The sequence below is a fragment of the Pezoporus occidentalis genome, unplaced genomic scaffold (genome assembly GCF_034315485.1).
Source record: "Pezoporus occidentalis ecotype Australia unplaced genomic scaffold, CSIRO_AGI_Poc_V1 ctg335, whole genome shotgun sequence".
In the NCBI taxonomy this organism is placed as follows: domain Eukaryota; kingdom Metazoa; phylum Chordata; class Aves; order Psittaciformes; family Psittacidae; genus Pezoporus; species Pezoporus occidentalis.
In genome coordinates, this window is record NW_026915324.1 from 159,448 (window position 1) to 181,840 (window position 22,393).

Here is a 22,393-nt window from a genome sequence, read left to right on the forward strand (position 1 = left end):
CATCTTATCCTTCATATTATTTGTTTTTAAAAAAAAAGCTTGTATTCTGGGCTCTGGTACAAGCCAACCTGCCTACTAATTATCATTTATCTTGTGCTACTGTTAGTGAGTTAAAATACAGCTTTTAAAAGAAGAAATTTTATATCTGACCCAATACATGCAACTCAGAGAATTCTTCATATTTTTCAGAGCTTAGAAGACATCTCAGAACAGTTGTCTCCTCAACTAGTTTTCTTTCCATGCCTTATAATTCCCTCCCACCCATTGCAAAATATCCCTGAGGCAACTAACAAGGCTACTGCTAATGAGTCGTTACCATTGTCAACATTGTCATCAAGTGTTCAACGTATTTTAAGTTAAGGTAAGGTATAGAATCATGATGTCATTCACTCAACAGCTCTCTCTCTATCACTTATGTGATATCACTATGCTACCCAATTTTATTCAATTCAAGAATCAAACCTATGATTGGAAGCATAAAGAACCAAAAATATTCCCTAAAAATAGTTATTTAAATTTATCCTTAATGCCAAGAGAAGATCCAAGATGTCAAGATGTGGGCTGCGAAAGTAAGATTTCTGCACCAGTTTAAATATGGTCTTGACTTGAAAGTAGCCTGTTAAGAGTCTTTTAACTAGCTATGTATGAATCTGTAAGACACAAGGAATAGAGCAGTTCAGTATAGGTCAATCACCTTAGATATTTTGGTTAATCTTTTAAATGTGAAGTACACAAAACAGCAGGTGAGCAGTGGGGTGATGGGACTGGCCTTGTGAGAGAAAACTGGAAACATAGGAAGGGGATGGGGAAGAAGGCTGAGAAACAGGAAAGGAATGATATATTATATGATATATGGAAGACAAAGGACAAAAATGTGCTGGCAAGGACAAAAATGTGCTGATAAAGACTAAGGAGAAGGTGGCAAGGCTCAATGAGACAATACCTTCAGCCAGAAAATACATAGCTTGGTATTTCAAAACATCCTCCAAAGTTTTTTTGAATTCACATCCACTGGTGCCAGCTTGGAATTCCTCTAAATGGAAAAAGATTCTCCCGCTCTTTGTCTTCAGGCAATTCTTTGCCTTTTTTATGCTGCTGGAACATTGACAGGATGCATAAAGTTATTGTTAATTTTTCAATTATGCATTAATATCACTGACTTCACATGTTTTCTTTGTAGAGTTTTTTAGTGCTCCTTTGTGCTGCATCTGTAGGTTATGTTGTGGGTTGTCACTACAGCACACATACGTTCTGCACAGCATCCTGCCTCCCTTACCTCACTGCTGTCATCTGGCTGACAACTTTATTGTAAGACATCAACAGAAAAGATGTAATTGCATATTTTTGGCTCCCCAAACAGGCCACATTATGTTAGGCTGTAAAATAAATACATGACATTCGTTGCTTTCCAAATTCAGGATTATCTGGCCTGTGCCTATGGCACTAACACTACATCTGCTGGTGTTATGCATGACAGCAAGAACAGAGGCTGAGAAGCAGTCTCAGAAGCTATCAAAGCTAGCAGCACTGAAAACACAATAATTATATCAATTGGGCAATGCCTCTACAGAACAAGCTTTAGCTTTGCCTTAGCATTTAATAACTTATATTTGCTATGTCAAATACTAAGAAAAGTCTGAAAGTACTCCTTAATGTCTTGGCTTCACAGTAGGTACACTGTGAAGCAAGCCAAGCTGGTCAAAAGGAATATTTTCTTGTCAGAAGACATCATTTCACCAAAATAAAAACATTCTATAAAAATGTAAAAATGTACTGATTTTGACAACTCTAGTTCAGTAAAAACATATTTGTCTTTTGACATCATTAGGAGGCATTAAGACTTTTGTCTTAACATAATTTTAATTCAATAGCATCTCCTTTACAAAGAATGTACATGAAAAATAATAGTAAAAAATTACCAGTATTATTGAAATAGAATATTTTGATTGAATTAGCATTACCTTTTTGAAAAATCATAATGAAATGAGTTCAGAAACCAGACTTTTCTATTCCATAGACCTGAAATTTCTGGCATATTCCTCCAAATATGAAGTTGAAAATCTTACCTCACTCCACTATTCAGAAATAGATAAATAATTTTGTGAAGTACTTTCACAATGCTTTTCTCCAGAAAAAATGATGTTCATAAACTGATGCTTCTACTAAACACTTTCTAGAACTCAGAGCAGGTCCTAAAGTGATATAAATCAGAGAACTCCACTGTGACCACAGCAGGCAGGGTTTAATGCAATCAATCATCATGAATGCTCAGGCTTTTCAGGTGCACTTGATGATGGACACTTACAGCATGTTTTATAAAGTTAGCACTTACAGAACTTACCATTGCAGTTCAGTTTGCTGTTCTGTAGTGTGAATTTTTGGCAAGTCACTTAATCATCCTTTGTGTGGTCTCCTTCTGTAAAATTGAAATAATATAATATCATTCAGTCTGGAACTAGACCATATACTTGCAATATACAGATGTTTGCAGACTATGTAGAGCAAATTTGAAACGGCAGCATTAACATATACTACACAGTTAAGGGGAGCATTCTTCAGAAAATATCTTCTAGTATGTGTTTATGGAGAACCTATTAGAAATAATTTCTTTGTCACTGCTACAGAATATATTAAGGTATAAAGGAAAATAACAACTTCCTGCTTTTAGTATTGGGCAACTCTACTGTAGTTCTTTTACACTGATATCTCAAGTTGCTAATTAGTAACCCCTTTGTAATTTAGAATGCCTACTAAATACATACTTCATTATCTCCATTATTTGAACTTTTGGAGAGTGGGAAAGCTCATATCTACATACCTTTGCAGCAAGCTGGAGGGGGGGAGGATTAAGTCTGCAAAGTGAACTAGTCAGTGATGGTACAGATGCTGTATCGCAAAGCCAAGTCTCAGGCACACAGGCTTATTTTTTAAAATTGCATTTCATGTATCCATGAGAGCTAGTTCATGAACCCTTGAAGACCGCCGAGTGAAAGTTATTGACATAGAAGATAGATTTTGACTAAAACCTGCGAGGAAAAACACCTTTACAAACTCAATAGTTAACAAATTCCTCTATATTGAAGGATTTCTTTATATAGAGCAAGGTGGGCAAACCCTTCAATGGCACACCAGAGAAGTGTTAGAAAGGGACAGTTACTGATTTGCAATTAGTCTGTAGACAAGGTGTCCAAACAATATTGATTATTTTTATCAAATTATTATTCTTGGCAAATTAATTGAGTCAAACATATTAGGAAATGGTACATAGAGTAGAATTTGATGCCCTCCCCGTTAGTTATATTTCTGATTAAATGCAGTGTGTGGTTCACACCTATGCATGAATGTAAGAAAAAAGTATTAAGTATAGCTTAGAATATAACACTGTTAGTTGACAAGGGAGATAAATGCATGCCAGTTGTTGGAATTCTCTACATGTGGTCTAAAATGCTCAGCAGCAGAGCATCTACAATTCTGACATTCATTAACACAAATTACCTTGTGATGAATCCGAGGAGCCTGTAGCAGCATGCCATATAATAATTGTCTGGTACATAGTGCTATGGATTCTGCAGTGCCTCCCCAGAGTCTGCCAACTGCACAGCAGAAAACCAACAGCTTCTGTGCAACAGCTACGCATGTGGCTTGTTAGTGAACAAGACTCCTTAAACAGTCAGAAGTAAAATGACAGTCTCCATTAGACCATTAAACAGACATTGAGTATTTCCCTTGCTCTCCAGAGCAATAGGAGCTTCTCAGTAACTCCAGTTACATGACCAAAGAGATATAATTGGCCCACGAAGACAAGCCAGGGTCTCCAACATGTTCTTTTCATAACATTTCTTAAGGATGAAATAAAATATTTTGCTGGTAGGAAGTTTCAAAATTGTGGCAAGAAATTCAAAATTGAAAAAAAAAATTATCTATGCAATAGTCTTCAATATAAAATCTCACAGCCTGAATCTGTTTTCTCATGGGCATACCTATACCACTCAAACTCATGCTACCCTAAACTGTTGTAATAGCTGCATGGACTCTAAGGAAATTCTTTTTAGTTTCATAACTAAATTTCCTTCTATACAAGTATGTTGAACTTGGTAGAATGCCAGCTTCATGTTAGAGTTTGATAATATATTCTATTACAGGTGTTAAACAGAAAACAACCTGATCCAGTGATAATTCATGAGAAAAAAAGTAACACAATTAAGTATAATATGTACATTATATTGTATATATGCAGTGCAATTAGTGATGAAAACAGACTGGCCCACTGGTAAGTTAAGAGAAGTGGCTTTAATTATGCTTGTTATTATTTTGTCAGTCAATATATTTCTGCCTTAAAACCAAAATAAAAATTTTGGGGTTTTGTTGGTTTTTTTTCTTCCTCAGGTATATATGTGTCGGTATAATATATATACGAAAATTGTTGTCACGCTGTAGTATCACATAGGTCAGTATCAGTACCAGTTACATCACATATATTTTTCCCTGCACGATTTAAAAATGAGAAAAACCGGGTAGCTAATTTCAGTCTGGACATATCAGAAGCATCAGGTTCAGGATTTGATTTTCTGGAATCATAAAGATTGATCCATGTTATTCCATTTCTTGACAGAATAAACCCTGAGGATTCAGTGGATTTCACTGAAGACTGTTACCTTTCTAATTAGGATACTCACTAAACCTTTAGTGAGTAGTTGTGGGCACAGAATGAAAAATGTTTGTCTACACAGTCTTAAATAGTAATGTTTTCAACCAGTGCATTACTTCCCTTCCTAAACTGTGCTCCAAAGATTGAAATGTGTCTTTACCCCCTACAGTAAAAGGAAGCTAGGTCTGGTGTTCAATTTATTAGTACCTAACAGATATATGCAGCTTGCAGTAAATTAATGAGCAGGATGTTCAGCTGGGTTAGCCCTGTATAATGTAGCTATATTCTGCTTCCTATACCCACTAATTCATTAAATGCCATTGCTAGCTGTGCCGCTACATCCCTCAAGATGTAACTTTGGTGCAGCGAGTTCCCAGAAAGCCTTTGAATACACAAAGATTTTAGTTACAAGTGTTTTTTCTTTTGTTCACATGATAAGAAATGTGCAACCAACCACTATCACTGGGAATTCAAAGAATAATAGAGTGGCTTGGGTTGGAAAGGACCTTAAGATCATCCAGTTCCAACCCCCCTGCCATGGGCAGGGATGCCTCACACTAGACCGTGTCGCCAAAGTCTCTGTCCAGCTGGCCTTGAATTCATAAACTCAAACTTTTGTTTGGAAGTCAGTGCTGCAAATGCTATCGAAACATGACAGAAAAATATTGAAATTGTCAGAGAAATGTTATTTCACGTCCTTCTTAACCATGCCATTATATGTAAAGAGTAATTGGAGTTATTTTTTATTTGGTACAACAAATATTCTTATATAACAGTGAAATGTTATATATTAGAAACTTTTTTGGGCAAAAGGAAATGCTCGTAATGAGCTAAGTCCAGAATTTATTGCTAGTGTAATTAATATCCTAACCATCTAACCAAAGGATTCAAATCTAGTCATTACAGGCAAAAGAAAACCAAATACCATTAGAGAAAAACATCTTAATAGAGTTAAAACTGTGGTACAGGCAATTCCTAGTATCTAGCCGTTCCTCACTGTTAAGGCTTACCCTTCCACTACCCTTCCGGGTTCTAAGGTTGTTATGTTATATTCAACTGTGGGCGCAGAAGGAGCCTGACAGCAAGCTCTCAGCATCCCACGTCCTTAGGAGGGGAAGATTTGATGTTGATGACAGGGGTTTCTTTCTCCTCTTTGGTGGCATGAGGATGATTTCTTCTTCCTACTTCTAGGATCCATCTGGAGCTATTTTAAATGTTTATATCTTACCATTTTTTACAATTTGCATTTTCTTGATTGCTGCAATTCCACTTCACACCTAAATAAACCGTATCTGGAATGTCTTACATGGATGGATACTTCTTTGACACCCTACAATCTCTATTGTTCAGATCCCATCCCTACTTCTCTTTAATTGGCAGTAAATTATCATAGATGAGCTGCGCATAGTCCTGGGGTTTTCAGTGTCACCATGTGCTAGTTTTCTTACCATGCCATGCACTCATTCCTCTGCACTGCACTCCATTTCCACTTTCAAGCTTCTGTTATCATATTGTGGTGATACTCCTCTACCCACTTTATTAAGAAAAGACCATAAAAGTTTGTTATATGCAGAAAAGAACCTCACTTGTTATTGGCATATATGCAAAACCAAAAAGAACTTTAAGTAGATCAAAACAAGTCCAGACAAAGACTAACAAGATTCATTCCAGAGGCCTGAACCATCCATGTCAGTAGTGTAGTTTTTGGGCTACAGTTGCAGAAAGCATTAGTAAGGTATGCAAGAAAAAGAAAAAAAAAAAAAAAAAGAATGGTGACAAGCTGGAATTAGCTGCTAAACCGGGCAATAACACCACTATCCTAGTAGTATCAGAAGCATTAAAGAAGGTAAGAGCTGCCCTTCCTCTACACGAGAGGATGCAATCACATACCAATACACAGCTAGGCATCCCCTGAAAACAATATAGTATTTCCTTTAATTTCTACTATAAACTAAAACCACATACATTATGAAATTGTGGAATTGCCAAAGTGGTTTGAGATACACATGCTCCAAATGGATATCTTCAGGAAATGGTTTAATATTTGACTCACCAAGATCAATGTGACATGTAATTACCAAGAATATGTTTTACACAGCTTGGATATTTGTCTAGAGTTCGGAGTAAAACCAATTTTGAAATGAAATACAGTGCATGACAAAGGTGGAGTTCTGCCTTGTGAAAGTTATATATTAACATTCATAATAACCTCATAGGATGGAGCTGCTACCAAAGTGGAGAATAGAAAATAGTTCAAACAAATCACACTTTTTGGCTTAGAGTAAAATGCTGATAACCTATCTTGACTGTGATTGTATGACTCACTTTAATACTGACACATATAGATCCCACAAACCACAGAAACATTTGGACTGTTATTTTTAATGGCCTTTTAAAGACACTAACAATAAATGCAAATAATAAAACATCTTTATTACATTGCAATACTTGGCAAAGAAATTAGAGTTGTTTTGCGTGACAGATGTACTGGTTCTGGCTGGAATGGAGTTAACTTTCCTTATAACAGCTTTTATAGTTCTATGCTTTGCATTTGTGGCTTGAAAAGTATTGATAAAGTGCTGATGTTTTTGCTAGTGAGTATTCTTTGCACAAAATCATGGCTTTCTCTCAAACCACCCTCCATCTCACTGTTCTCCACCCCACAAAGGCCAGTAAGCTGAAGGTGGGCAAGAGGTTGGAGGCAGCTGAGACAGTTGACTTCAACTCACCACAAGGGTGTTCCATACCGTAAGACTCCATGCTCAGTAGCAAAGACTGAGGGAAAGGTGGGGGAAGACTTCCATTATTAAGGCATTTGTCTTCCAAAGCAACCAGTATCTGTACTGAGGCCCTACTTCCCAGTGGCTGGACACTGCCTGCTGATAGAACATAAATCTCCTGATTTTATTTTGCTGCCATATGTGGCCATTGCCTTTTTCATTAAATCGCTTTCATCTCAACCCATGAGCTTGCCCATCTTATTTTCTTTCCCTGTTGTGTCAAGGAAGGTGGAGTGAGACAGCTTCATGGTGGAAGTGTGGCAGCCAGTCAAGGTCAACCCACTGCAAGACATGCATTTAAAAATACTGTGGTAGCTGTCACTGAGTTCATGTATTTAAAAATAGTGTGGCAGTTGCCACTGCATTTGTGTGCCATAGAGACAAAAAGAATAAAATTGCAGATCTGAGACAGACTCTCCAAACAGTAGGCATTAATATAAAATGCATATTTGTGATACCATAATATAGAAATAACAACAAAGTGAGAAGAAAGAAAGAAAGAAAAAGAAAGCAAGAAAGGTAGGAAGTATTCTTCTAGGGCTTCTTTAGCAGAGGGATCAACTGGAAGTTATTTATAATTTCATTAAAATAAATGAAATAAAAAACAAAAACTTAGCCAGGTCAAATCCCAAGGTCAATTACAAAGCTCCTGTTTAGTTCAGGTTCTAAATACAAGTATCTAGAAGCCGACAATCAGAAATGAAGTAAAACAAAGTTTAGGAGAGAAATTACCCACCTAATAGAAACTTTCTCAAAACACTGTATGTAATTTCTCTCACTCTCAGGTCAGCTGGGAACTGTTAGGGATCATCCATATAATAAACTCATAATAATTTTCTAGGTTATGATTGTACTACAGTTCACGGGAACACACCATCACACTCAAAGAAGATCAGTTAAATGTATATTTCTCTAAGTTAGTCCAATGTTAATTAAAAGTGAAGGGTAAAATTTATAGCTTGAAGAAAATTAAGAGCTTGTTTTTAAACGATCCAAGTTTCTGCAAGCTCAGAAGAACTCTGTCTTTTCCTTTTCTCACACATCCGGCAAACTTCAAAATTCTTGAGTATTTGATAGGATACTATAGCAAAAACCAGGAAGCTACAAAAAGTAATAAAAGGTATTATTATCTGATTCTTGTTTCTTTAATGTTTCAATTACTTTAACAATAATTTAGCAGCCTTTCTATTTTACAGATGGGAAATTGAGTCAGAAGAAAGTCATTTAGTCACAATTTGCTAACCTAAGAGAAGACAGGATGCAATTTGAGTCAGGGATGGAAAACAAGAAAGGTATCCTGGATATCAAACCCAGTTTTTCATTTACATTTCCATAGTATGTGGGTATGCACACATGCTACACAGATCTAATTGCTGGTCTTTCTTTTGTTTTAAGTAAATGTTTTATCTTTCCAGGATAATGTTTTTTAAGCTTAGGTAGTTTTTCATGCCCTTTTTTGTTCTCTGGTCTTATTTTATGTGTTGAAACATAAGTAATCAGATATGTTTTCAAACCATGTATATATGCATAGATGTATATACACCAAAAAAATAGTGAAAAGCAAAAGTGGGATACTGAAGGCCATATCCCAATTGCCACTTGTGATAAATTTTTCAATCTGAATAAATAAAAGTTCACTAATCATGCTCAGTGTATTTTTTGTTGGCACTAGCTAGGTTTTTACCCCTATATTACAGGGGCTACCCTTAAGCTAGGCAAAATTTTCAAGTCACAGAATCTTTTAAGGGGCCTGCCACTGGTGTGACTTCAATATAATAAGGCCCTTCTGATTTGAGATTGGTAGGGATTGGAGCTCACAACTCACAGTAACTACTAAGCATACAGAAAAAATAACCAAAACCATACCCAACCAACCAAACAAAAATCCTCTAAACCACTCACTTGTCAGAAAACAATTCTGTAATTAGACATAGAAAAGATAATGCTTCAAAAACAGTCAGTAAAACAAAAACCAAAAACCAAAACCAACCAACCAGCCAAAGCCATTCATATGCCAGACATATAACCACTTACAAGATTATTCTGGCAAATAAAATCCTACAGAATTGCCCCTCATAAAAATTTCTAGCAACCCCAAAGTCATGTAGCAAGAATTAGATTGGAGAGAACTGTATCTGTGGGTCTAATTTACCACATCCTCACATTCTTATAGTAATTTATGCGTAATAAGGTTCAAAATATTTGTAAAAGATAATTCTCCATTCAGCTACAAACCTAGAAGCACTGACATTTTTACATACTTTACAGTAATATACATGAATACATAAGGTATATTATTATATTAAAAAGTACAGAAGTGAGTTAAACTTCTGAGTGCTGTTTCACTAAAAGTTCCAAAATGTTGCAAAGTTTTTCTTCTACTTCATCCTCTGTTACACAGTAATGGTCTGAAATTTCTGATTCCCTTTCCATATACCATTCTTGAATGCACATATGAATTAAACAAAATAAAACCGAGTATTTCATGTGCACAGACTGAAAAGAGACTAAAGGATGGGTCAGAGGTATTGCAATATAAGGGATGTCTTGTAAGAGCTTCCAGGTCTTTTCTTTTTTGAACTGGTTAAGTGCGTGATAAAGAAACACCCTTTCCCAAAACAAATACTCTTGACGTTAATACTAAATCCTGCAGGGAAAAAAAAGACCTATACAGAGTCACTTTGAGTGCAGGAGTACTGATTAGCCAGTTGAGCACAGGACAATACTATTTTCTCTAAAGATGTAAAAAAAAAGTAAAAATAAATGCACAGTTAATACAAGCACAACAAAGGAAGCAGTCAAGTAGAACAGTCTGTGTTACAGAACATTGAGATAGCAGTAATCATAACAAAGAAAGTTAAAAAATGGGAAAGGAACTTTCTTCTTTTCCATAAAATGTGATACACTGCAAGGGTTTATGAAGGAGAAGCTTTTTAAAAGCAAACAAGAGCTCTATATAAACTTTTCTAGTCAGCTTTTTAACATATTATATTGTTTCCAACTTAAAGATTTTCTCCACTGTTAGGACTGTATTAGACATGAATAATGACTTATAGCATAGACTAGCCAGTAGCTAGAATTAGATTGAGACCATAAAATTCAAATCTGTGATGAACCACAGGAATTAAAAGAAGTCGTGCTTCTTAGCGTGATGCCCAATAATGAAAACAACTGGTAAACCAGCATGTTTCTTATTTGAATGACTGAAAATGTCCAGGATGGTAAAAAAGGTGATTTAAGTTAATGTCTTCCCAGGTCCTGATGCTCATTCACTGTAAATATTAACAATGGTAGCTAAATAAAAAGTATGCAAATAGACATGAATAAAAAGCCACTTACCTGGTCTAAAGAAATGCTCTATCAAATACTGAAGATCAGGTTCCTATATATGTACTCAAACAGGAGGCAGTGAGGGAACAAGACATGTGCTGGATTTTACTTTAGAATCACTGCAGCAGTGAGGGAGCCTTTAGTCACGACCCAGAGCAACCAGCTTTTCTTCTGTCTTCCTCAGGAAAAGGTGCATAGCTACACACCTTTTGCATTAGAGCTTTTTTCAGTTTGCAGCAGATAATATAGGACTCTGTTTTTTAGGTGCTCCTGAATCTAGCACAGAGTTTCCACTTCTTTGTACCTCTAGAATTGAAACTTGGTTTCTGTTATGGAGGACCTCAATCTGAGGATGTAAAATTTAAGCTCACTTCTACTGCCAAGTTTCTTCACTACCGCTCATTTTTAACCAGACCAAATATTTAACTGAATTTAACATGGATTTCTGCTACCCAGGAACTTACTGATATTGCTTTTTTTCCATAAGATCCAAGAGATGGGATTAGATATAATATTTGAATGATTATATTCAAATGTACTTAAATGATTCTGCTGAGCTTTCCTTACCAGGAGAGCTGTGCATGTTCACAGTAAGGAACTTGTCTAGCATACTCTTCAGTTTCTTTTAAAACACAGGAAATTGGATAAAGCAATAATGTTTGAACTTCAAAAGGAGACAGGTTAGAAAACAAACCCTAGGAAAACATATTTTCCTTCCTCCATGCTTTATTATCACAGTTCGATGTCATAATAGATTTTACAACTATCTATGCAAGAAAAACATGGAAATTCATGAATTCTTATACTATTGAGGTCTGAAACCTATGCAACTCTACAATAAGCAATCATTTCTCATTTTATCCAGGAGTTTTTGTTCTCTCTTCTTTACCATATAATCAGACCCAAGTATTTCCATTATAAAATACATACATAAGTACAAAACCAAAGAATTGCTTTCAAACAGAAAAAGAGTACTCAAATGAGTGCTGTTTAATATCCTGACTAGAATACCATGAACTAGATAAATTTGAAAGCCTTAATGAAGCAAAACTTCCAAAATAACTGGCATACCTACTTATATATGTAGTGATAGGATGAGTGGTGATGGTTTTAAACTGAAAGGGGGTAGATTTAGGTTAAATATAAGGAAGAAATTTTTTACTTTGAGAGTAGCGAAACAGTAGAACAGGTTGCCCAGGGAAGTTTTGTATGCCCCATCCCTGGAAGTGTTTAAGGTTAGTTTTGATGGGGCTTGAAGCAACCTGGTTTATTGTGAGGTGTCCCTGCCCATGGCAGGGGGCTTGGAACTGGATGAGCTTTAAGGTCCCTTCCAACCCAAACCATTCTGTGATCTCTATGTAAAGCCATAGAATTTGCACTGTATAATGAAGAAATTCTACACCCCATCCCGTCAGCTTAAATCAAGCCATGAAGCCTCGTTTCCTGAGGAGAACACAGCAGACCTAAGCCTCTCACTTTCATAGCATAAGGCCCAACGTCGACACTGGCTGATATCAAAATGAAATCTTACACCTAGTCCCCTTCATTGCTCTTGCTGCCACTATATAAATTTGTTATAAGCATCACAGAGAACTTATTTTTCCCTGATAGTATCTTGAATAAGATACTGCTTGAAGTATTTCACCAGGATGCTGAGCCATCAACAATATTCTGTTTCTCAAAGATCCTAAACATATGTTAGCCTTCATAACAATACAAAAATAGCTTAGTTATGTTAATAAATAAGGATCACTTAAGCACATACTTCTATATGTTTCTTAATTTAGAAACAGATCAAGAATTTTACAGATCAAGATCATATATCTGTGAATAAAATATCAAGGATTTGGCCTGAGATCAGTTTATTGTTCTATGAATGAGTATTTCTTAAAAGATTGTAGTCTTTAGGTTAAATAAAATAACACTTATTTTGTTAATTATTAAAAAAAAAATGATTCTGGCATTACTGTATTAATTATCTGCATTGTTGCCATATCTCTAAATAAGCACAAGCACTGTTCTGTGCTAGATGCTCAGAGAACTTAGAGTTATTATTTCTTGTGGAGATGAATGAAATGTAGCTATTTTACAGCCAGCAATATCAACCTGACACAAACAACTTCTATAAGAAAAAGGAAATTAAATTTGATGTTTCATATATTGTTACCATGTATAAATCACTTTCCAAAACCCTCCAGGAAACCCAAACCCAACCAACTTCATATTCCAATTCATGAAACAGAAGGAGCTCTACAACTCCTCCCTTTTTTTGTTTTCAATTGTGTAGCATACATTTCCTACAGGTAGGAGTCATTTCTATCTCTGGCACTGTGGCAAAAGGCTATTTTTAGATATTGGTGTATCATTTTTCCACAGCATTACCACTATTTCTACCCTTCATAGAGTTCTGCTAATCCTTCCCATCCATTTACCCAGGCTGCTGCTTCTGACAGATCTAATGAATAGCATCTTCTACAGCATGTTGACTGGTAAAATATTTAAAAAACAAGACAAGATCAACTGAGGTCAGTAAAAATAAATAGCTTATCTCTGTGATACATATCATTTTACCTCATATATTTTGCTTGTCAAAGACATCAGTAATACTTCATTTTCAGACTCACCACTTAGAAAGGCTGAGGATTTAAATGTCACCCTTCATTATTGCTTGATGTGACAAAGTTTTCATACCACAGACCACCTCAGTAAGCATAACTGTTTATCAAATTCTTTTTAGGAAAAGTATCAATTTTGTTTCTTAAACTATTTTTTCATCAGAAGCTATTTTGTTCTTGGTTACATATGCTATCAAATAGATCTTAATAGACTTAAAGTTCATCCAGAAAAGTATTTTATGTGTTTTTTTAAATGTCCTTTACATGATTCACATTTAAATTCTGCCAGGTAAATCCTTGATAGCTTTTCCCAATAGAAGTGATGGAGGCTAGGTGACACAGGAATTAACTTTAAGACATTCAGAACCATATGCTCCCACAGTCTGCATGCCTGAAGGAGTAGTAAATCATTGCACAGCCAACCCTTCCTACCTCCCCCCCGAAAAAAAAAGTGCGAGCTGCTGAATCTTCTTCCAAATTCAATGTGCGAGCTAAAAAAAAACCCCAAAACTCCAAACACCTTAATCAGCATCTTACAAGGTATATCAGATTTTGCATACTGATTTTGAGTACCAAACCACAAGCTCCTTAAACACGTGAGTTTCTGGGAGAGGGTGGGGTTGTCAGACCTTTTTCTCTGCTGATCTGCGCTCACCAGTCACCCCAAAACCCCAGACTGTGGCTGGGGAGGGGGCCTGGTGGCACCCAGGGCAGTGCCTATGGGACCAGAGCTTGCTGACATCCCAACCAGGACCTTAGTGGCCTTATAACCTGATGGGCCCAATACAAAAAAAAGCAGTGGAGGGGGGCCAAAGCCTATTTAGAAATGAAAAACGATACATTCTTGTCGTGGTTTAAACCCAGTCAGGTAATTCGTTCGCTCACTTCCCCCCCTTTTCTTGCCCTCCCCCTGCTCTCGGAGGGATGGAGAGGAAAATCGAAAAGAATGCAACTCCCACAGGTTGAGATAAGAACAGTTTAGTAACTAAGGTATAACACAGATCACTACTGCTACCACCAATGATAATAATGATAAAGGAAATAACAAGGGAAGAGAATACATCATCTCACCACCAGCCGACCGATAACTCGCCCCCCCCAGCCCGACCAAGCTCTGACCGATACCTCCTCCAACCCTGCAGACTCCCAGCCCTTCCGGCTCACTCCCAGTTACATCCTGGGCATGACGTGCTGTGGTATGGAATACCTCTTTGGTCAGTTTGGGTCAGGTGTCCTGTCTCTGCTTCCTCCCGGCTTCCCCTCCTCCCTGGCAGAGCATGAGGCTCACAAAGTCCTTGGCCAAACCTAAACATCACTATCAGCTCTGTTCCCAAGCTGAAAGTCAAAACACTGCACTGCACCAGCTACCAAGAAGGGGAAAAATGAGTGCTACTGCTGAACCCAGGACATTATCCACCCCTTATTCCATACCATTCACGTCATGCTCAGATCCCACATTTTCAATATACCATCACTCTTATCTAAGTGCATGGACCAGTAGCTATAAAGCTGCTGAATCCATCTGGTCCATGATGTCAGGCTCCATCTCTTGTAACAGTCTTCCAGAGCAGGAGAGACTGTGTGCAGTGTTCACACTCGTGAATAACCTGGGCAATAGTGTCCATTACTAAGTCCACCCCTCGATCATGAGTCCATCTCTTTTGCATCTCTGCTCTGATGGCCTGAAGTGCCATGGGCCCACCAGGCTTAAAATAATTCACTGTCCCCTTCAGCAGTTTCTGCAGCTTGTTGCTGGGGACTCCACACAGCTGCCTTCCATCTCCAATGCTTCCAAAGCACTGGAGGGGCCCAGTGGACTAGATACTTGCCCATACTGTCACACACACCCTGCCACTCCTGGCTGTCCAGCCTTGGGGAAAACCTCTTGGTCCCCCCATATCCTCGTCTAACCCCAGACAAGACCCAAACCTGACTCTGCTTAACTTTTGAGATCAGACAAAATGGTCGTGGGTAGAACACAGTCTGTGTGTGTGCCAACATGCTGATCCCCACCACAATCAGCAGGCAGGTACCAAGGACACCCAAAGGCCATTCAAAACCTTCAGAACTCTCAAACGATGCTGCTGTACTTGTCACTGGGGCTGGTGTAGCTGCTGTGCTTGCCGGCTCTCCCACCGCCAGCTTCTCTTTTCCTGAGTCCAGCTCTTCCTCCTCTGCCTTGCTGGGAAATGCTGCGTGGTCTCCTGCATCCTCCTGGGGCTCGGCGGGCGGCTGCCGGGGAATGCTCTCGGCCGTCGCGGGGCTGGGCTCGGCCGCGGGGCTGGGCTCGGCCGCGGGGCTCGGCTCCTCCGCGGGGCTCGGCTCCTCCGCCGCCTTCTCCCGCTGCTCGGCAGCCCCTTCCTTCTGCTCCTCGACCGCCCCGACCTCCTCCACCGGCAGCCGTCCCCTCGCGGCCTCCGGCCCCGCTCCCGCCGCCGCTTGGTGCCCGGGGCCGCTCTCCCGGGCCGCTTCGGCTGCCGCCGGCTCCCGGGGCCGCTCCCCCTCGGTTCCCCGCAGCCTCACGAAGATGGAGAGTAGGGTGAGGGCCAGGACGGTGAAGAGCAGCCGGACGGCCAGGTACAAGTCCACGGCCACGTCCGTCCCGCCCTGCTGCTGGTGGAGCCCGCCCGTATTACAAGTCATTGCCATAAAGCACAGTGAGACAAGAACCTTAGCCCAGGCCCCATACTTGATAAACACTATCACAGCAAATACCGGCTCTACGTAAGTTACAACATTCTGAAGCTGTGAGATCAAGCGAAACAACTCTGAGAGCCAATAAATCAGCATTGTGACGAGTGACTATTAATCCAGTCAAATCTGTCGTTATCTCAACCCTTCGTGCCCCACGTTGGGCGCCAAAAAAGAACTGTCGTGGTTTAAACCCAGTCAGGTAATTCGTTCGCTCACTTCCCCCCCTTTTCTTGCCCTCCCCCTGCTCTCGGAGGGATGGAGAGGAAAATCGAAAAGAATGCAACTCCCACAGGTTGAGATAAGAACAGTTTAGTAACTAAGGTATAACACAGATCACTACTGCTACCACCAATGATAATAATGATAAAGGAAATAACAAGGGAAGAGAATACATCATCTCACCACCAGCCGACCGATAACTCGCCCCCCCCCAGCCCGACCAAGCTCTGACCGATACCTCCTCCAACCCTGCAGACTCCCAGCCCTTCCGGCTCACTCCCAGTTACATCCTGGGCATGACGTGCTGTGGTATGGAATACCTCTTTGGTCAGTTTGGGTCAGGTGTCCTGTCTCTGCTTCCTCCCGGCTTCCCCTCCTCCCTGGCAGAGCATGAGGCTCACAAAGTCCTTGGCCAAACCTAAACATCACTTGTTATCAGCTCTGTTCCCAAGCTGAAAGTCAAAACACTGCACTGCACCAGCTACCAAGAAGGGGAAAAATGAGTGCTACTGCTGAACCCAGGACAATTCTCCAGTAGCACCCCTCTTCTTCATTGTCTCACATTCCTGTGCACCTCTGGGTCCCACTGCCCAGAAGCTATTTTAATAGCTGTTTTCTGTTCACACTTTGTAGCCTTAACAAGGGTGAGGTAAGCAGTTTATTGTATCCATCTAGCTTCCCCAGAAAAAACAAGCAAGTCAAAATTCAGACATGTCTTCTCCCAGACCACATCCAAGGACTGTTCCTGCCCCAGATAGCCTGCAAGACAATCTGTCATTCACCACCTCGCTTGTGCCAAGCTCCCCTAGGCTACCTTCCTTCACTGGTATCCCAACACCCTTCCAGGGCCCCAGTACAGATCTTTCAATAAAACCCTTAATGGGTCTAGGATCATGAGGTAAGACACTTCTTCACCATGTTCCGCTCAATCCTTCATAGCTTAATTCATGTTATATCCACTGGTCAGTATTCTTGGTACTCTTCCTCTCTTTCAGTACTCCTAAATCCTGAGGTGTGCATTTCTCCTCAGGATCCCACAGTTTCAATGCCAAAACGTTTTGGATCATACAGATGGATTAAACCCAAAACCTTTCTGAATACTTAAGATTACGATTAAAGCTGAGGGAGGATCTTATGTTATGTAGTATGGTATTGTTGACATCTGCTGCTACTTTGTTCCTCATAAATATTAATATTTTGTATACAAACACTTTTAAATATCTGCAATTAAAGAAAGGTATATTGTGTTTGATTCCATTATAGGTAAAGACATTTACTTTTTACTAAAACCCTGCTTGTAGTCTGTGGTTTGTTTCAATTTCTCTTACTATATTGCTTCTTTTTCCATAATTAATAGAAGATTAAAGAAGTATTACATCAAGGATTCTCCCAAGCTCTCAGCCTTGTTTGTGGTATTCTATAACCAGCATTATTAGCATTAGGAAGCTTCCCTTTTCCATACTTCTGTTCTGGGGTGGTGGGGTGGGGGTGGTGGATTTTTTGCTTTGGTTGTTTTTTTGGTTGTGGGTTTGTTGTTTTTTTTAATAAAAAATCCTCCTGTCCCAGTAAAACTGACAGATAAATGCCTTGAGACTTTGTAATGCCTTAATTGTTCCCCAAGTGTTAGATTACAGACTTAGGACCTGATTCATGAACAGTTTATGCACCATTTCCTTGACTTCTTTCACTTAACATTTTGCTGAGAAACTTAATATTGCTGAGAAAAGCGCCAATATTTCTTATTTACATAAATCCCTTGAGAACAGTTGCCATGTCTTCCCTCTGCACCTCATTATCCACTACATGCGCTCCAAAGTAAAGAAAGAATCAGCTAATAACAGGGTGTGCAATAGTCCAAACTAACCAAATATGTACAGCCTTTTGTTGCTATTTCAACCTTTCAGAGTAAGCTTGCCATGGGCTTCAGCAGTACACACCTGATGCATCTCAGAGAAGTCACTCTGAATTCACATCAGTGTAAATAAAACCTGATTTTGAATACCTATGCCATCAAAACAATGATCAAGAAAATGTGAGCACACATGGCAGTCTGTTTTTCAGACTTCATACATATTTCATCACAAACCCTAGTTACTGTTATTCAGGGGTGAGCTGCTGAAAGAAGAGTCAAATAATTGGCTTAAAAGGAAGACAGAGAGTTTGTAGAAGAGGTATTGCTTCTTTTCTCCATGGAAATGGGGCTTTGAGACAGCAGTGGGACAAAGAGCTTCCCTCACAGCAAGCATAGTGCAGCTCTCAGCAGAAAGGATAGAGATGGAAGGAGCAGTCTTCAGAAGTTAGTTCTGACTGGAATGAACCACACTCTTTCCAGCCCTACCATTGTGTATGGCAGCATTAAATTAACTATAGTGCAACACAGTTGGAAAAAGAACCCCAAACAGTCATAGCATTGTAAGACACCTTTTCATTCAGCATAAAAATGGCAAATTTACTTCCTCCATCTTTTCTGATAACTTGCCAACCACTTCAGTGTCCAAAAAACCTGTTGTCTGCTAGCCTACAGGGCACTGAACATGGCAGGAAACAGAACTGCCAGCTGTACTCCTCTGCCTTGAGATCCATTCTAGGTAGTCTCCTTTCCCACTCTTACTAGCTGGATTCTTGTCAAAGAAGAAAATTGTTCTACAGAATTCCTTTTTGTTGCCCTCTCAAACCCTTAATATTCTTTCTTTGTCAAAAGTATCAGGCAAAGATGTTGGTGACTGTTATGCTGCTCCTGAGACTGAAGTTCTTTAAAGATTCTACGTTCTCAGAACAAATTCTCAGTGAAATCAGTTCATTATATTTGGCTGCTGGAATATAGTTAGGTCACACAAGGGGTTTTTTATACGAATACTAGTTCCTTGCTGCAAAAAAAATAGCAGTAGAGTGGAATTTAATGAGTTTTTCTTGGGTGGGCCATGAGTTAAAAAATCCAATAGAAAATAAAATGATTTTTCAGCTGCACAACATGATATGACCAAAATAAAGGGAAAACATACACAAAAAATTTTTTTTTTTCACATTAGAAAAGAAAAAAATACTGTTTCTTCTTTATGTCAGTGTTTTTCAGATTCCTTTCCTTTTCTTTCCCTTTGCACAAAGTAAGGACAGCTCAAAAGAGATTGTAACCCTGATGTCTGGGATACAGAAAAAGAACCAGTAAATCATTATGAGATTTTTTTCAGATGTTCAGGGTAATATTTATATGCAATTAACAAAACAAAACAAAGCCAAAATACACCCCACCCCCCCAATCTACATGGTTTCTATCCCCTCCCATTCCCTTTCATCCCCCACAAAAAGAATTTACTTTTTGTTTTTCTCTTTTTTTTCCCCTTTTCCTGTGTTCTTGTATAAAGTTAAAAACCCATTGGCTTAGTAAAGCTCATATGTGTGATATGTAACATTACAATATGTTCCTGTTACATATATATGGACTTTTTTAGGGTCATGCTGCTTTAATATGTCTTCAGAGTTCTTCCAGCAGCTTTAAAGAGAATGAATTCCTTATGATCCGCTTATCTAAGGACCATTCCAGAAGCTCTCAGCTGAGCTCTCACTGAACTAAAGCAGTAGAGAAAGTGTTTTGTTGAAGAACCTATGAAGTACTCTTTACCTGGCCTTTTAGATACAATCCGTAGGATTTTATCTTGTTTTGTAGGGCAACATCTAGCAAATGCATGTTCAAAATTAAGTGCTTGTGCATATATGTTTGTCCATGAACACAGATATTGGATGCTTAAAATTACCAGGTGTTCATTGTCTACTACCATTGCTCCTGAAGCTTTTAATTCACGAGCAAAAGAGGGGAAATCAGTATTTCCTGAGGATACAGACAAGTGCCTATAACTGTGAGTAAAACAGTTACCAAAGAATCTGCAATGATTAACCTACATCTTAAGTGCACGTCATTATAACCCCTTCCCCAGTCTCTTCCAAGACGTACACATTCATACACAGTTCTTGCTGAGTTTAAGCTACTCCTATCAAAACAATAACTTACAGAAGTCACCAATATCACTTATGCAGAAACATATAAAAAAATGTGGTAGATTTCCCATGTTCCTTCACAAAGAAATACCAAAAAAAAACTTCAAAAGGAAAGAAAAAGGAGCTTGCCCTCAATTCTAGCAGGTACATAAATTGAAGGATTACCAAATCTTGTAAGATGTTCTCGCTGTAGTACTGTTCTGTATGAAAAAACCTCTGAACCATGCAGCTTTACAGAATATGCTAAAGCTTACACAGACGATGCCTACAAGAACAGATTATTTGTTTAAATAATATACTGCAGTTACAGTCATTCCTATGGCTACCCAAGAACTGCTGTACTCTGGTGAATCATGATGACCCAAAGATACTTGCTTAAGGCGATTCTCCTAAGCTACTTACCTAGTCAAGACCTATGTCGTCTTTTTCTATTACCCTTCTTTTTCACTTTGACTCTCTAGTACAATGGTTTCTCAATGAGGAGAAAGAAAAACAAGGACCAAAAACCCCCAAACATTTAGCCTAATGCACCTCTTCTTGCAAGCAGATCTGCTGAAGTAACTTGTTTGACTGTGTACAAAAGTCAATGTTATGTCTCACTGATGTCCTTAGGAAGAACAGTCTATTGCCGTATCTTCTAATGAGTGTGTGTGCACAGTCTCTGGAATAAAAATACTTTCTTCTTGGAACAGACAGATTTTCATCTCAGTGTTTATTTTTTGATAGAAACCCCATTATTTGTATCCTACACAGAATCTGTAACTGAAAGAGATTATTTCAGCAGTTAATAATTCATTCAGAATAATATAAAGCTGGAAGGGATTTTTTTCTAAATGTTAACTGCTCATCTGATGCTTCAGAAAATAGCTTTTTGCAGTAAGATTCTCAACAATGTTAAAGACACCTCAAAATGCACTGCTTAGAAGAATAGTTGGGTCACAGATGTTTCCGGAATTAAAATCAATAGTATTGTAGTAGTGTCTAAATGACCTCAAAGTGGAAACTGGATTTCTAGTCTTCACATGGTATTTTATTTATTTTACATTGTCTAGATAGTTGTGGGTTGTTTTTGTTTTTTTTTTTTTGGGGAGGGGGGGAGGGTGGGTGGGCGGTGGGGTGGGAACAAAGCCATTAGGCTACTTGTAATGATTCCAAGTCAATGAGTTTAAAGTGAAGCGATAGGAAAATATAAATATTGTATTCTACTTTAAATAGTTAAACTGCTATATTTACACAAAAGTTGAGTTCTAACTTATTGGGGTTTTAGTACATCTCCCATTTAATTAACCTTCTCCTTGATGTCTACAAAGAGAATTGAGATAAGTCTGCTCCTTATTTAGCTAATGAGGTTCGGTAAATACTGCAATAACTTTACTTTTTTCTCAATACCATGAACCAAAATTTCTCTCTTTTCAAATAGCTTGCCATAGATTGAGAGGTTCAAAAGAACATTGTCCTGGGTTCAGCAGTAGCAGTCATTTTCCTCCTTCTTAGTAGCTGGTGCAGTGTTGTGTTTTTGACTTTCAGCCTGGGAACCGTGCTGATAACACCGATGTTTTTAGTTGTTGCTCAGTTTACTTTGACTAAGGACTTTGTGAGTCTCATGCTCTGCCAGGGAGGAGGGGAAGCTGAGACAGGACACCTGACCCAAATTAACCAAAGAGGTATTCCATACCACAGCACGTCATGCCCAGTATATAAACTGGGAGGAGTTACCTGAAAGGGCTAGATCACTGCTCGGGTTGGGCTGGGTATTGGTCAGTGGGTTGTGAGCAATTGTATTCTCTTCCCTTGTTATTTCCCTTATCATTATTATTATTGGTGGTAGCAGTAGTGGTTTTGTGTTATACCTTAGTTACTGGACTGTTCTTATCTCAACCTGTGGGAGTTACATTCATTCGATTCTCCTCCCCATCCCTCCAGGAGTGGGGAAGGAAGACAGGGGGGAGTGAGCAAGCAGATGAGTGGTTCTGAGTTACCGGCTGGGCTTAAACCATGACAACCTCTTATAGGTTTATATTTAACCTCTTATTTATATGTGAACCTATAAATCTTGATTGATAAAATGTGCTAATACACATTCCACTTGTTTCCATCAGACATCAGTCAGTGAC

At 38.8% G+C, this 22,393-nt stretch overlaps 1 long non-coding RNA gene across 1 annotated transcript in view; it reads right to left on the reverse strand.

The window, feature by feature from the left end:
* LOC134169138 (uncharacterized) overlaps positions 1-22,393 on the reverse strand; it is a 114,679-nt gene that overhangs the window by 66,960 nt on the left and 25,326 nt on the right. The window contains exons 3-4 of the long non-coding RNA XR_009966791.1: positions 2,342-2,413; positions 944-1,095 (exon numbers count right to left, since the gene is read on the reverse strand). This is a non-coding gene — a long non-coding RNA (uncharacterized LOC134169138). The remainder of the gene's footprint in view (positions 1-943; positions 1,096-2,341; positions 2,414-22,393) is intronic.